This window comes from Taeniopygia guttata, chromosome 1, assembly GCF_048771995.1.
Source record: "Taeniopygia guttata chromosome 1, bTaeGut7.mat, whole genome shotgun sequence".
Taxonomy (NCBI): domain Eukaryota; kingdom Metazoa; phylum Chordata; class Aves; order Passeriformes; family Estrildidae; genus Taeniopygia; species Taeniopygia guttata.
In genome coordinates, this window is record NC_133024.1 from 103,770,001 (window position 1) to 103,784,405 (window position 14,405).

Sequence of the window (14,405 nt, forward strand, 5' to 3'; positions counted from 1 at the left end):
CAGGTGTTTTTCAAAGGAAGCACCTTGAGTGACATGAGCAAGAGTTGGCTGAGGAAGAATCAGACTTAAGTCTAAGTTTGCCCGTCCTGTCTGCTGTCAGTTATTCTGTTGCCTTTCAGCCTTGATGCTCTTTTGGACTGGTTTAGCATTTGGTAACTGAGTTTATGTTCCAGTTCTGTTATTCTGTCACCTGATTTTTATCTTTGTCCTCTGTTTCTTGATTTTTTTTTCCCTGTGTAATCATCTTTGCAAACTCCTGAGCAATCCTTTCCTGCACGACTCCAATATTTTGGCAATATTTGTTTCCTCTGAGGAGTTCTTGATGGTTTCAATATAGCAAGGGAAAAAAGCAGCCTATGTTACCACACCACACCAGTAGTCTTGCAATCTGCACCATAAAGCTCCTGCAACAATTGTACAGTTAGAAAACCCAAATGTGAAGCCTTAAGTTTTTCTTCAAAATAATCAAAGGATATAGACACTAAGTGAAAGAAGATGACCACAGAATTTATTTTTGGGTGTAGCATTCTGGTCAGAATTCTTAAGTAGAAAGAAAGGATGAAAAGAAAAGATATAGGAATCCTTTATTGATTTGAAATTCCATTCCCTATCAATATTATCTGCAACAGTTGATCCTTGTGAGGTTTTCTCCAAGGTCATTAAAACACTGACATATTATAATGACCGTATGTGACTGCATTATTATGTGTGACTGCAGTGGAGTATCTCATTGCTCCCACCATTATTAGATGAATGCCCTTTTTCTCATATTAAACCCAAGAAACAGAAAAATATTTTCCAACTTACTAATTTTTTTTTTTCATGCAAAGGAATTTATATTTGTGATTTTACGGGCAAATACATCAACTGACCCCTACATGGTTCTTGAGGAAAGAGGGTATTACTTACAATCTATATGACTACTACTGTTAATGTCTGAGACTGTTGCAGCCTTAAAAATGCACAGTTCATTCTGCAGATGGTGATAGCTCTACTAACACTTCTATTGTTAGTTTGAAAGTCAAGTGATGATATGTGTAGGCGTATGTGTAGGAGCAGTGCAAAGAATTACAAGGATTTTCTCCCACACTAACGATCCACATGGAAAAGAGGGCCTTATGAAACAATGTTCTGTTCCCCTGGTATTTTTAATCAGTCTGATATTTTGTTAGAATAGCATTTTATTACACAGCTTGTCATTTTTCTATCTATGGACTTTTTAATAAAAAAAAAAAAAACCCTTTATGGCTTTTCTTCACACTTTCATATGTCACGATTTTAAAAAAATAAGCTGTGTCAAAGGAGAAAAAATAGCTGGAAAATTAATGATTTATTCTGACACACATGTAATTTACTCTTCTAGTTTTTTTCATAATTATGCATTTGTTGTACCTGCTAGTAATTGGAATTTCCTTAAAAGACACTGACTGTCAGTTTTGCCATCTCTGCGAATTCCGTGGTGGCTGCAAAAGAGGAAATATATCAGTATTTAATTGTAAACACATCCTTCATGGTGCAGTCAGATGAGGATAAGGCAGTTGACCTGGATAACCCAGATACATACTTTAGCCCCAACAGTTTGATTCCTACAGAGCAATTCCTTTTGATTCCTACAGTTCATCCAGGATATTTTAGTATCCTGCTTGGATTTTTATTGTTTCTAGTTACCCAACCAATTACCTGTTCACTCTTGAGAAAAAATATTCTCTTCCAAGTAGGGTTCTTCTTCTGCACCATTCTCTTTTTTCTTTTTGGTTTGGGTTCGTTTTTTTTGTTTCTTTTGGTTTTTGTTTGTTTGTGGGTTTTTTGTTGGTTTTATACATATGTAGATAAACATGTGTATGAGTATGCAGAAATGTATTTATAAATGCATACACAAATATTTTGTACACAGAGAAGCATCTCTAAGCACATTCATATGTATGTCTAACTTTTGTACAGTTTTTGGCTCTTCTTCAGATATTATATAAACTCAGGTAACAGAAAAAACTACTCCATCTAAATATTTCCTTGTCCTCCTCCACTATTTCATTCTTCTACTTTCATTCCTGGGTCAGACCATTTATTTCTTAATACTCAGAAAAAACACCTTATATATGTATGTTGAATAATGAGGACTCAGAAAACCAACCTTGGCTTATGTGTAGTACTCTAATTATTTTGTTCTTTTGATGGCAACTATTATTAGACTTGCTGATAAATGTCCAACAAAAATTTATGTTCTATTAGAATTAAATAATCCAACTACATATTCCCATGTAATTATATCTATTTTATGTTTGTTGAGTCTTTGGTTGAAAGGTTTAGTCCAAGTCAATTAAAAATAGTTTTGTCCATGCCCCTTAGTCTGACATGAAATATGTGTTTTACTGTTTCATATGGGAATGTTTTTTGGTTTTATTTTTTCCTGAAATTAACATTCTGTTATTAAAAAAAAAAAAAAAAAAAAAGATAGTTTTCTTTTCCAGTATTTCTGCTGGAAAATTTTCCTTAGGAAATGTATTGGTCATTTAACCACAAATGCAAGAAATGCAGAAATCTTGCAAATTGTCTTTTACTTGAATGGCCAGAATATAAACAGGTAGGGATCCTCTCCTGGTGCACACACATTGTTAAGTGGCACAAAGTAACACAGTACTTAAAAATGATGATACACATCTGAATAATTCACTGTCTATTACATATCCACCCATTTTGTAGACTTGACTGAATAGGTTTCTGCTGGTAAATAGGGATTCTTGGGAATTTTTAATGTGATCTTTCATAAGGGAATTATTTCTCATAAGGGAATTATTTCACTTATTCTGTATACCTTTTCATTCTCCTACTTGTCTCATTCAGTAGAACTCAATGTCTTTGCATTTTCACAATTAATTGACTACACAATAAAATATATCTACAAGTTTCTATATCTTTTCTGGGTGAAAGAATTAAACATAATTTTCATTTGATCCTGCTAACTATAACTTCTAAATTTGCATTTAAATTTACAGCTTGAGTTTTATTTTGCATCATTTTTTTTTTGTATTAATATTGACTTGGGGCATGGATTTAAAAAGGGCTAAGGAGAAAAGAAACACTAATAAGAAAAATTTTTGGGTAGCAGATTGATAATATATATATATAAAAATGATGTGTTATGAACATGTGAATGAAGTTAAAATGTGGTCCTACTTGACTATGAGATTAGAATTATATCTAGGCTAGGGTTTGTGGTTTCAAGGATTTTTTTTGTGTGCGGTTTGTTGGATTTTTCAAAAATTACTATCGTGAGGGGAGATTTTTTTTAATATTTGTTTGGGTTTTTTGTGGTTTTTTTTTTTTTATAGTATTCAACAATATTCTTGCCAGTAATGTAAAACCAACCAAACCTGCATGCTTTTTCTTTTATTGCACAGTTATGTATTTTTAAAGAGGGTGACCAGACAATTATAACTATTGTGTTTTCTAATCACTTATGAAATTTTGATTGACTTTTTTGTTTCTCCCTTTTGTTGATGTAAAAGTAAAGGCCTGCAGGGAAAGAGGATCAAAGGAGAATGGTGCATGTTCTGAGACAGAGACAAAATGAGAATAATTTTATGATTGTCTTCAATCTCCCAATAGTCCACAAGTCAAGTGATGTAAATACAACAGTTTAATAAGCATTGAATTATATTTCAGTGTTAAGTTTTAAGGAGAAATAAAAACAAGCAAATGAAAATCAAACAAAAATAGTTTAAAGAAATGGAAAAGAGAAGTCATCTGCCAAAAAAGATCAATATTCAGGAATATGATTTTTTAATAGATCAGCATCCCCTGACAATTAGGATCTTTATTTCTTATTCATTATACATGTACTTTAGAGATTCTATTGAGATCCTTTCTCCTGGCACTAAGCACTATGTAAATGTACAGTAATATTAAATTGATTTCTCAGTCTGAAAGTGAGAGTTTAGTCCTCCACAGGCACCTGGTTAGAGAGGTGAGAGATGGAAAACATCACCCCCTTCTGTTACTTGCCAGCTGCATCCCAGAATGAAGTGAGAGAGAAACCTCTCACAGAGAGTAAAAAAAGAAAGGGAAGACCAGGAAACAACCCGGTGAAGGCTCAGACACTCTGAAGGCCTAACATAGATCAGGTAATGCTCTCGGGCAGATAAATCACAATAGCAAAGAGGAATGTGACTAATATTAGTAAAACTGTTGTTTATCCCTCTGCCTGGCTGTGTGCAAAAGCTAAAATATGAACACTGAAACATGATCCAGACAAAATTGGGGAAATACAAATGTCTTCTCCTATTATCCTCACAGTGAAGCAAGGCTTTCTGAGTGTGGGGAATTGAGTAAAAGAAGCCTGTGACACCTCTGAAAACGTTCAACCTCAAGACATTCAATTATTTTTATTCCTGTACCTTGAAGGATTTTACATCTTCTCTGGCTTCAGATGTTTGTCACCTTGTCAAAAATCAAAGAACCTTGTAGATATGCAAAAAGTGCATAACGTTCATCAGATACTTCTTATCCTACCTTAGTTTGTCTGAATTATTTCCAGCTAATATCATATAATTTCTGCCAAAATTTTTATTGATATGCATTTTTGCAACTTAGAAATAGTAGGAAATGAGCTCACAAAGAAATTACACGGTTCAGAAAAGTGGTTCAGAAATTCTTGCCAGAAGCATCTGGGCTTTATTCTGTTTTGTCTTGGTTTGATATTCATATGTTCTGCAAGTAAAGCAGAACTTAGTTTCACCTCCATTCTTGTGTTTTCTGTTTCTTTGTATTGGTTACAGTTGTTACTTGTTGTTCCTTTGTGGAATGAAAGGGAGTTCAAATACAACAACTTACAGATGGTAAAGCTGTAAAGGCTTAGAACATCAGTTATGGAATACTGCTATTGATCACAGTTCATTGAAGTTGTCTGATTTTTGATTTTTAGGAAAAAAATATAGAAAGAATTTCAGCACTTAATTCTCACTGAATTTTGTGATCTGAATAAAATCAAGTTCTGTTGGTGATCCTGTTGCCTTCATTTTTGCTTTGCAAATTAGAGTCTCATTACATCCTTCTACATTATTCAGTATGATAAGAAAGACAATTTTAATGCTTACACTACCCCATGACTCTGTGTGTAACTTTTCAAATCCTGCCCATGGCTGCAATGCAGAGAAGTGAGCCGCGGCCATTGTTTGCACGATTTAATAATTCTGCTACTGGCAAATGAGTTAGACAGAGACTTGGTTATTCTGTGAGAGTTGTCTTGTTTCTACATTTTTAAGAGTAGTGAGAATATTAAAAACTTTTATTTTTTCTGTCAGTTGTGAAAAAGTTGGATCTTTTGATAATAGAATAATGTGGTGTTTCCATGACTTAGTAAGAACTGCCTTTTGAGATTTAATGCATAATGCATGTTGGAGATAAAGATGCAGATTTTCCTATGCTTTTATTTGGTGTTTGTGTCAGGTTTAGGGATTACTTCAGTGAGAAAGGACCTTAGGTAACAAAAAAATTATAACAAATGATTAAAATGAGAACAAGTCTAGAAGTGCAGTGAACAGAGTGAGGGTGTGGATAATGAAGCTTGGATTCTTCCAGTATTTGATCTCCAGATGAGTTCTGGTTACTTTTCATAAGAGATACAGTCAACTTTCATTTCCTTATAATATTTTAATAATTTTTGTACTGTATGTCCACATTATAATACTTTCAGGACTTAATAGGCAGATACTATGGTACAGTTTGATTTTATTTAAATAACTTTGACCTACTCAAGATAACCATCAACCAAAGAAAAGTTTTCATGAATGGTTCCATTTGGATATACTGTGAATAGATTGAAAATATTAGGGTTGCAAAGCATAATAATGCATGTGTATTTGAGAGCTTTGTGCCAATAGTTACATATAGAAGTAATTATACCAAGTGGTAAAAGGTAACAAAGATACCAAAGATCATTCTTTGGTCTTTCTTTTTTCTAAGTTGAAATCTAAACAAAAATTCCTCTTGTTATGATCCAAGATTATAAAAAATAAAATTCGGGACATTGTAGCAAATAAGCGCAGAACCAACCTTATTCCTTGTGGCATATTAAATTACAGATCTATTAAACTGCAAACTGCTTCAGAAATTCATAGCAAATTAACTTTCAATTATATGTCCTGTTGCCAACATAAAGGCCATATTTTGCAAGCGAGATGAGATTTTCAAAATATGGTTATATTTTTTTTTTGTGATGTTGCTTATCTTATAGACAAGATTAGCATAATTTAGCAAAAACACTGCATAGTGAGTTCAGGAGAGAAAATAAGATACTGAGATGTTAAGCAGAAACAGGTAAACAAATACTTTTAGGAATTAAACAAAGAAAATTAGTGCTTTTCACTACAGCATATTTTGCAATTTCTTGTGATTTTTTTTCCCATTCCCCTGAAGTATCCCTCAAAGTTTGAACTGGATAAGAAAAAAAACAAAAACAAAAACAAAGAAATAATAATTTTAAAAAACCCTGACCTGAGTTTATTTTGAAATGAGAAAACAAAGTATAGTTTTAAATTAGCTCTAATGCTTATGAGACCACTACAAACTTTGACAAGATCAAAGGCTTCATTTCTGTCTTTCTTAGGCAGTCAAGGGTAATTCCACAAGTGTTAACCAGTATGTACATAGTGTGAGAGAAAAGCAAATCTTTAATCTCCCAAAGGTTCCTGTGAGATTGTGACTATAATTTTCTTTAGCCATTACATTTTGTCCCACCCACTAGCTGAGTTCTCTGTGGAACTGAGTATGAGGTCCATTTACTCCCCAGTGTATAATTTTAGATGATTAGTTACCCAGGAAAAATATTCAGAACAAATCTCAATTGATTTTAGGCAATTGGAGGAGAAAAAATGCTATAAAGACCAGACAGAATATGAGATATTAGCAGATAATATAATCAGGTCATTTTCCCTAAGCTTTGGAAATGTTTTTTGAAGCTAATTTTGATTGTAGACATTTTTTTTTCCACAACTCTGCTCTTACTGAAAGGGTTATTAAGGCCCTTTCCTTAATAGCTGAGATAAACATGGGTTTCTGTCTGATTGGTACAAACACAGTCTGCCTTTTGCTGCATTCAACACATGCAAGTTCTTCCTAAGAATACATGCTGTACACAACATTTTCATACTGCCTTGCTTCACATGTCTCATAAATACTATTAATTTTGTATATTACTACTAATTTCATGTAACAACTCATTTTAAAAATCTTGGTTGTTTATTTAAATTGTATGGCTACACTTCTGGTGTTGATTAAAACACACCTGTTCTCAAAAAAGGCAGAGAATGGTAATTACATTTTCACTGGCAACGCCTCAGTTAAGCCTCATTAAACAAGCTTAGAAGGGAGATTATGCTGTATTTTACCTCCTTTAAAAAAAAATGTATAGACATATTTTGGCATTAGAAAAATGGGATTTTAATCATTCAAGTAGTGGAATAGTATTTTAATTACCATCATAGGAACGAGGCATTAAATATATTTTAAGATGTAACTTGGCAAATTCAGGGAAAACAGTGCATATAGTTTAAGAGATTGTCTGAAGGTGGGATAGTTCTACTGTGTTGTTACCTTGGACTGGTTCTAAAGTGATCTCCATTGCACTCACAAACTATTCAACCTGTTCCTCAGAGTTTTTATTGGTTGCCTTCTGACAAAGAAGAAATCCTTCTATTCTTGATACATGGTGAGGTTTCTTTTTTCTTGATTTTTTTTGTTTTTTCTTTTTTTTAACTCTTCTTGGGCCTTCCTTATTGACTACATTTATATAAGCTGTGAACAGTTGCTTCTAAAGTGAGTAATTCTCATTAGACTGCTTCCATCCTGCTCACAAATTTTAATTGGAAGCTAATATCAAATTTGTAGAGTTGAGGTGACTTTTTTCCTCTTCTCATAGATCAGGTCTTTTTCCATCCCTTTGGCATTAAAAATTACCCTTTGCCTAGAAATATATGTGTGGAAATGTTGGGGTTTTCACCTTTTCAATGGCACTTTTGCCTTTTGTAGGTGTGGGGTTTTTTTTGTTTTGTTTTGTTTTATATTGGCTATTTTACCTAATTGCTGGTTCTAAAATTTAGCTGTGCATGCTTTAACTATTTTTGCTGCCAAGAATGCTGTATCAAAAACATACTATGAGCTATACAGTAGAAATAAATAAAACACTCAATTTTGAACCTATCATCTTCCTTCCTTTTTTCCTTCTAATCACAAATTTAGGAACAAAAGCTTTTTCTTTTCCAAGAAAGTTAGTAATATGGATGAGAATGTAAACCTTCACAGAGTGCTGAGAACCTACCATGTTAACGTCAATAGTTATTGTATAAAAGCTTTCAATTTAATTTGAAATGGGACTGCAAAGTGGCTCATATGCTGACATATCCGAATGAATAATTTATTACTCAGTAGGAAAAGTATTTCAATGGTAGGATGCCAACATGCTGATATTCACCCAGGAGATCTTTAGCTTAAACAGTAGATATGTTTAGGTAGGTAAAAAAATTATTAATGCAGTTGTAGGAGATAGAATCCTAGAAATTCTTCTTACATTATGCATTTACTTCCAATGGAAGAACTAGAAAGGTTTTTTTCAGACCTAAAATAAAGACGGTGAACAAAGAGCATCGGAAATTCCAGTTTATTCCTCTAGCAAAATCAACATTTCCTTCATAAATTCTTCTATGCTTTCTCCCATTTGCAGTGCCTTGAATGACACAGCCAAACAGTATGATTTCAAAACCTGTCCAAAATTTAGAAAGCTTTTTTCCATTGGTATTAGTTAGAAATTTTATAGACACACCTGGATTAAGAATGAAATGGAATGGAATGGAATGGAATGGAATGGAATAGAATAGAATAGAATAGAATAGAATAGAATAGAATAGCTCAGCTGGAAGAGGCCTAACAGGAACTTATTCTATTCTAACTGTCCAACCACTTCAGGGCTGATCAAAAGTTAGCACATGTTGATGAGGGCATTGCCCAAATGTTTCTTAATCACTGAGAACCCTGGGGCAGCAAACACCTTCACCAGGAAGCCTATCACTATTTGACCACTCTCTTCTTGGTAAAGAAATGCTTTCTAATATCCAATCTAAACATCCTCTGATGATGTAGCTTTGAACTGTTCCCACATATTCCATCTCTGGGGAAATAGGGGGAAAAAATCAGCATCTCACTCTCCACTTCCCCTCTTCAGAAAGCTGTAGAGGGCAATGAGGTTACCCTGCCTCCTTTTCCCCAAACTAGGCAACCCCAAAGTCCTTAGCCATGTTGCCTAAGACAAGCCTTCTAAGACTTCACCAGCTTCATTCCTTCCTTCCCTGGCATGGAAGGACCTCTACATCCTTCTTAAGTGGTGGGGAACAGAACTGCACACAACACTCAAGGTGAGGCCACACCAATGCTGAATACAGCAGAATGATCCCCTCTTTTAAGCCAGCTGTCAATGACCACCCACACATCCCTTTTGCAAACTGGAAAAAAAAAATTAGCTCTTCTTATCTTAATAGGTTTGTATCTTCTTAACCTGTATGTGTTAAAACTAAGCAAATAAGTTAATTCCGGTTATCTAACATCACTTTTGGTTAATAATTCATTCTGTTTGTTGTCAGGATAGAAAGTTCAGATGGGGTTTGCATTTAAAGTTCTGTTAGCTTTTTTCCCTTCATGTTGCTTAATAAGCTCCAAATTCAAAAAGAAACCTTATCTGGAATTAGTGGCCTTTGTGGTTTAAAAATAATCCCACTGCACTGAGGGTAGTATATTGATTGCCTTAAGGGAAGATGGAGTGTATGTGCACAGTATAGTCAGATCATTGTACCAAAAGACATGGTTCTTCAGGTCAGGCATACTAGACTGGGAAAGCTTAGAAAGATATGGAATTAACACCAGGAAATCTTTCAGAAACTATAAAGCAGGCTGAAATCAAACAGTACCTTCATCTTGTCAGATCTTCATCTTAACACAAAAACTGCCATACTAAACTGGTCAGAAAGTTCATTTAAAACTACAGCGAACTGAAGCAACTGTTTAGAAAAAGAAGATAGAAATGTTACTGTCCTTCTTGTGTACTACAGCATAATAAAGCCTGACTACATATTCCCTGGATTTCATGATTCTATGTGCAGCTGTATCCTGTGATAGTCCTTTATTTGGTAAACTGGAGAGCTCTTACCTTTTTTGTCTCTTCACAGTCAAAACCCGTTTCACACTTGATTCTCCTTCCTGTACTGTGTCTAGCTGTACTACATCCTTCCTGATATAGAAGAATAATAAACGCCTGAAGAAGAACTGCACAAGGAATGTGATGAATGGATTTATACAGTTAGACATATCATGGAGGCTTTTATTTCTTCCTTTCCTATTAATTTTTGAGCATCTATCTGTTATTTTGCAAATCTAAGCGCAACTGTTCAATTTTTCCCAATGCCAATAGCTAGTATAGAACCTCTGATTTCATATTGCTTTGTTTTAATTACTTCAGGCATTTCATCCCTCACTCAATCACTATTACAATATCCTTCATAAACTTTCATACTGAATTATTGTTCCTGCTTCCTTGAAAAATACTGTGTCAATTAACTGGGTAACCATCATAATTTTTCCCAGATCGCTCAGGGATATGTTGAATAGCATCAACTTCCAAGGATCTCTCCATAATGGTAAAGCAACCATCTTTTCCAACAGCTTAGTTTTCTTCTTTAACCACATATTAATGACTACAGGAAGACTTAATCCCTTCTACCACAGCACCCTCTTTTACAGAGGTGCTTTTTCAAAATTATTTTTGAAAACCAAGTAGATATATGAATAGTTATCTCTATCGACCTTATCACCTTCTTTATCTAAATTTGCTCTATATTTGTGCAGCATAACTACAGAATCTGTGTTGACTTTCTACTATATCATTTTTAGTAATTTATTCTCTATTATAAGTTCAACAGTTTACTGAGTGCAGATATAGACTTTCCATTTTATAGTTCTCCAAAGCCCTTTTAAAAAATTTGTATCACATTTTCCATTTTCTATTCCTTCAGTACAAAGGACATCTTAAGTGATAAATTACACACTATAGTTAATAACTCAGCACTTTCATATTTCATTTTCCTTAGAACTCTATGTGAATACCATCTGCTTCTAGAAGTTTGCTGGTATTCATTTTATTAATTTATTTGAAAACTCTTTTTATTAACATTTCATATGAGACTATTCCTGAGCAGTGACTTCTGCTACAATAAACTTTAAAATGTGATGTTCCTAAACTTTTGCACAGTGAAGTGGTTAGTTCATTTTAGTATTGTCCTATGGCTTCTTTTTACTCAAACATCCTTTATATCAATATTTGGCCATACAGAATCTTGGAAGATTTCTTGGTTTTGGTACTGGAAATTGTTTGAATACATTATTATAGGGGTAAAATATTTTCCCAGGACAAAATGTTTCTCAGTGTCTCATTTTCCCTAGAATTAAGTTACAGTTACAGTATTTGGATCTAGTTTCTTTTGCTTAAATAAGACTTTCTATTTTCAAATGGTCTTCCTCAAATCTGTTTATGTATGACAGCTTTTTGGTGTCATTTATAAAACAATTTTTTTAAGAACTACACTTTTAGAATAAAATTCTTATACAGGAGTAGTGTTTTCAATAAAAGAATTTTATTTCACTAGAATTTCATCCTTCTGGGCGCTTGTTCTGTTTTCTTCAGCTTACAAGCCTATTATTTATAATATGTTCTTGTATTCCATTGTTTTCCCCTACTTTTTGCTTCTTTATTCATACACATATACTGAATACATGATGGTAATTTTTCAGGTTAGCTTGTTGCTAATTATTAATTTCCAAGGCATATAAAAAAGTAAAAAAGCAAAAATTGAGTATTGATTCAATGAAAACAAAGCAAATAAAAGAGAAAAAAACATACAGAAAGCAAAGAACAGACATGTTAGAAAAGACAAACACCCACAAGGATGAAAATTAAGCAAAAATAGAAAGAGATAAACTGCTTCCACACTATAGGGCCAGCCCATACAGGATGCAGTGTCTCATGAATTCCTTTTACTTAGTGCTTACTATGACACATCTGGAATGCTGTGTTCAGTTTTGGTCCCCATTATACAAAAGAGATGAGGACAGGCTGCAAAGGGTTCAGAGAAGGGCCACAAAGATCCTTGTAACAACATTATACATATTTTCTAAAACCCATTTGTATAATGCCATTGTGATAAGATCCATTTACCTGTCAATTATGGTTTTTTAAATAAAAAATTTACATTTTTCATGTAAATATGACAATGAATCATTTATCTGGGGAGCATTCTATTCTTATTTGTAATTCAATAAATCCAGTACAGTAACTGCAACACAGACCAAGAACAAACAGCAATCAATAAAGATTCTCACAAAAGTAATAAGTTAAAAGCAGTAAGTTTCTTCTTCTCCTAGACTTTTTCTGTGACTTTATTTGTCACATTCCCTGAGAAGATCATAGGCAATAATATGCATTATGCACAAAAAAATTGGAGATAGTGTGAAATAATATTTTCATTTCAAAAAAATTAACATAACATAAAACATAACATAGCTGTAACATCAAGGACACATTAAGCTCACATATTCAGATCTGAAAGACTGCTGAACTGAGATTAAGCTTTGTGCCCTAGTTTTTACGTATGTAGATATTAAAAATATATAGGAAGTGTAATGAATTGCAGACCTCTGTGAATATGACATCTACAGTGTCTTATCTTACCAAGTAATTCGGCATTTTTAAAAGTAGAAATACGAAACATGAGTTCTACAGGATTTTATCATTATTTGTATTGGTACTTTGCTATTTAAAAATCTTCAGCAATTTTATTAGACTGTGTTTTCAAGAGTTAGAAAAAACATTAAATTAAAAGTCTTTATTTCTGCATTCCTTATTTTTTTCATTCTATTATTTTAATTATATTTATTTATTTAAATTAGATTATTTTTGCTGGGCTCCATGGTGCAGGGCAAAATGTTTGACCATATTGTTTCATGTACTTGCATACAAAAGGATTTGGATTACTGGTAAAAAAAAAATGCTGAAGTCCAAATCACCAGTACTTTGTTCAGCATCTGATGATGGCCTGTCTTTATCTCCTCAGACTTTGTGACACTTGGTTAGCTTCTTCTAACTCTTTCATACCAAGATATATTTAAATATCACAATTTAAATACTGCACTATTACACCTCCCATCTCAAGCATTCAGTCTTCTGAGATTTCTTGTCATTCATGTTTCAAAGGCTGCATCTGTGTGAAAGCTTTCATAATGTAAAAGAAAAACAAGGATCTCTTGCAATGCCATGGAGTTCAAGTGCCTTCAGAGACTGGTCATGAAGATCTACAGTTTATAGTACCTTACAATAACATACTTTTTCCCTTTCTTTCTGAACACCTACAAAAAATATATATGTTCCAAGATATACATTGCAAAATATATAATTTTAAAAGAGAACTGCTTTATACATTTGTTTCTGTGAGGTAGAGGAATACATTTTGCTTGCAAAATGTCATCCCTTTAAAGTATTGCAACTGTACTTGGAGGCAAAACAAATGTAACATTGTCCCTACAAGATTGTTGAATTTGAAAGAGGAAAAATATGTTATTTTTAGGGCAAAGAAATTACATTGCAACATGAAATGTACTATTCTGCTTGCTACCTAGTAGGGTGCCTTTGTAAATGCTGATAAAATGTATTTATTCCAAACATTGCTGTTAACAGCTCATTGCCTAACTGAAAATAGTTTCCTCAATAGGTGTCTTTCTGCCCAAATTAAATTCAAGCAATTCATCTGATAAATTCAAAGATAGCACTCCAACCACCTAATGCTAAATTGTATATCAAAGCTATAAGTAGTCTGAATCCATAATGTGAAAACTGTGACTATTTAATAAAATTATTAGAAGTGAGGAAAGCAACTGCCTTTAACTCATCATGTGATAACTTGTTTGCTATTTAAAAAAAACGTATTTACATAATTACAAGCTAATTAGGACATTCTTCTTAAATCTGAATGGCCATTGACACATCACAATTATATTTTGGTGGCAGCAGTAGGAATCCAAAATTGTGCATGTTGTTGTACTGATTATATTATTGTATGAAGGACTCTCTTCTGCAATCTAATCCTTTCCAACTAAATTTATCTACTTATGAATGAAATAGGCAAAATCAACCTCATGATTTTTTCATCAGTACCACTAGGTTTTAATTTTTTATTGCTTTTTTCATTTTATTTTTTTAAAGAAAAAAAATTGTTTTATAAAGCCACATTGGTTTATTCTACTAAAAACTTACAGTTCTATGGCATGTAATGCAGTAGATAAGTACATATTCCTTACCAGGCTATGTGATTGAA

The 14,405-nt window shown here is 33.2% G+C and overlaps 1 long non-coding RNA gene across 1 annotated transcript in view; it reads right to left on the reverse strand.

Moving 5' to 3' along the window:
• The window catches only part of LOC140680347 (uncharacterized), a 12,689-nt gene extending 11,223 nt beyond the window's left edge, over nucleotides 1–1,466 (reverse strand). The window contains exon 1 of the long non-coding RNA XR_012051518.1: nucleotides 1,393–1,466. This is a non-coding gene — a long non-coding RNA (uncharacterized lncRNA). The remainder of the gene's footprint in view (nucleotides 1–1,392) is intronic.
• Between the last annotated feature and the right edge of the window lie 12,939 nt (nucleotides 1,467–14,405).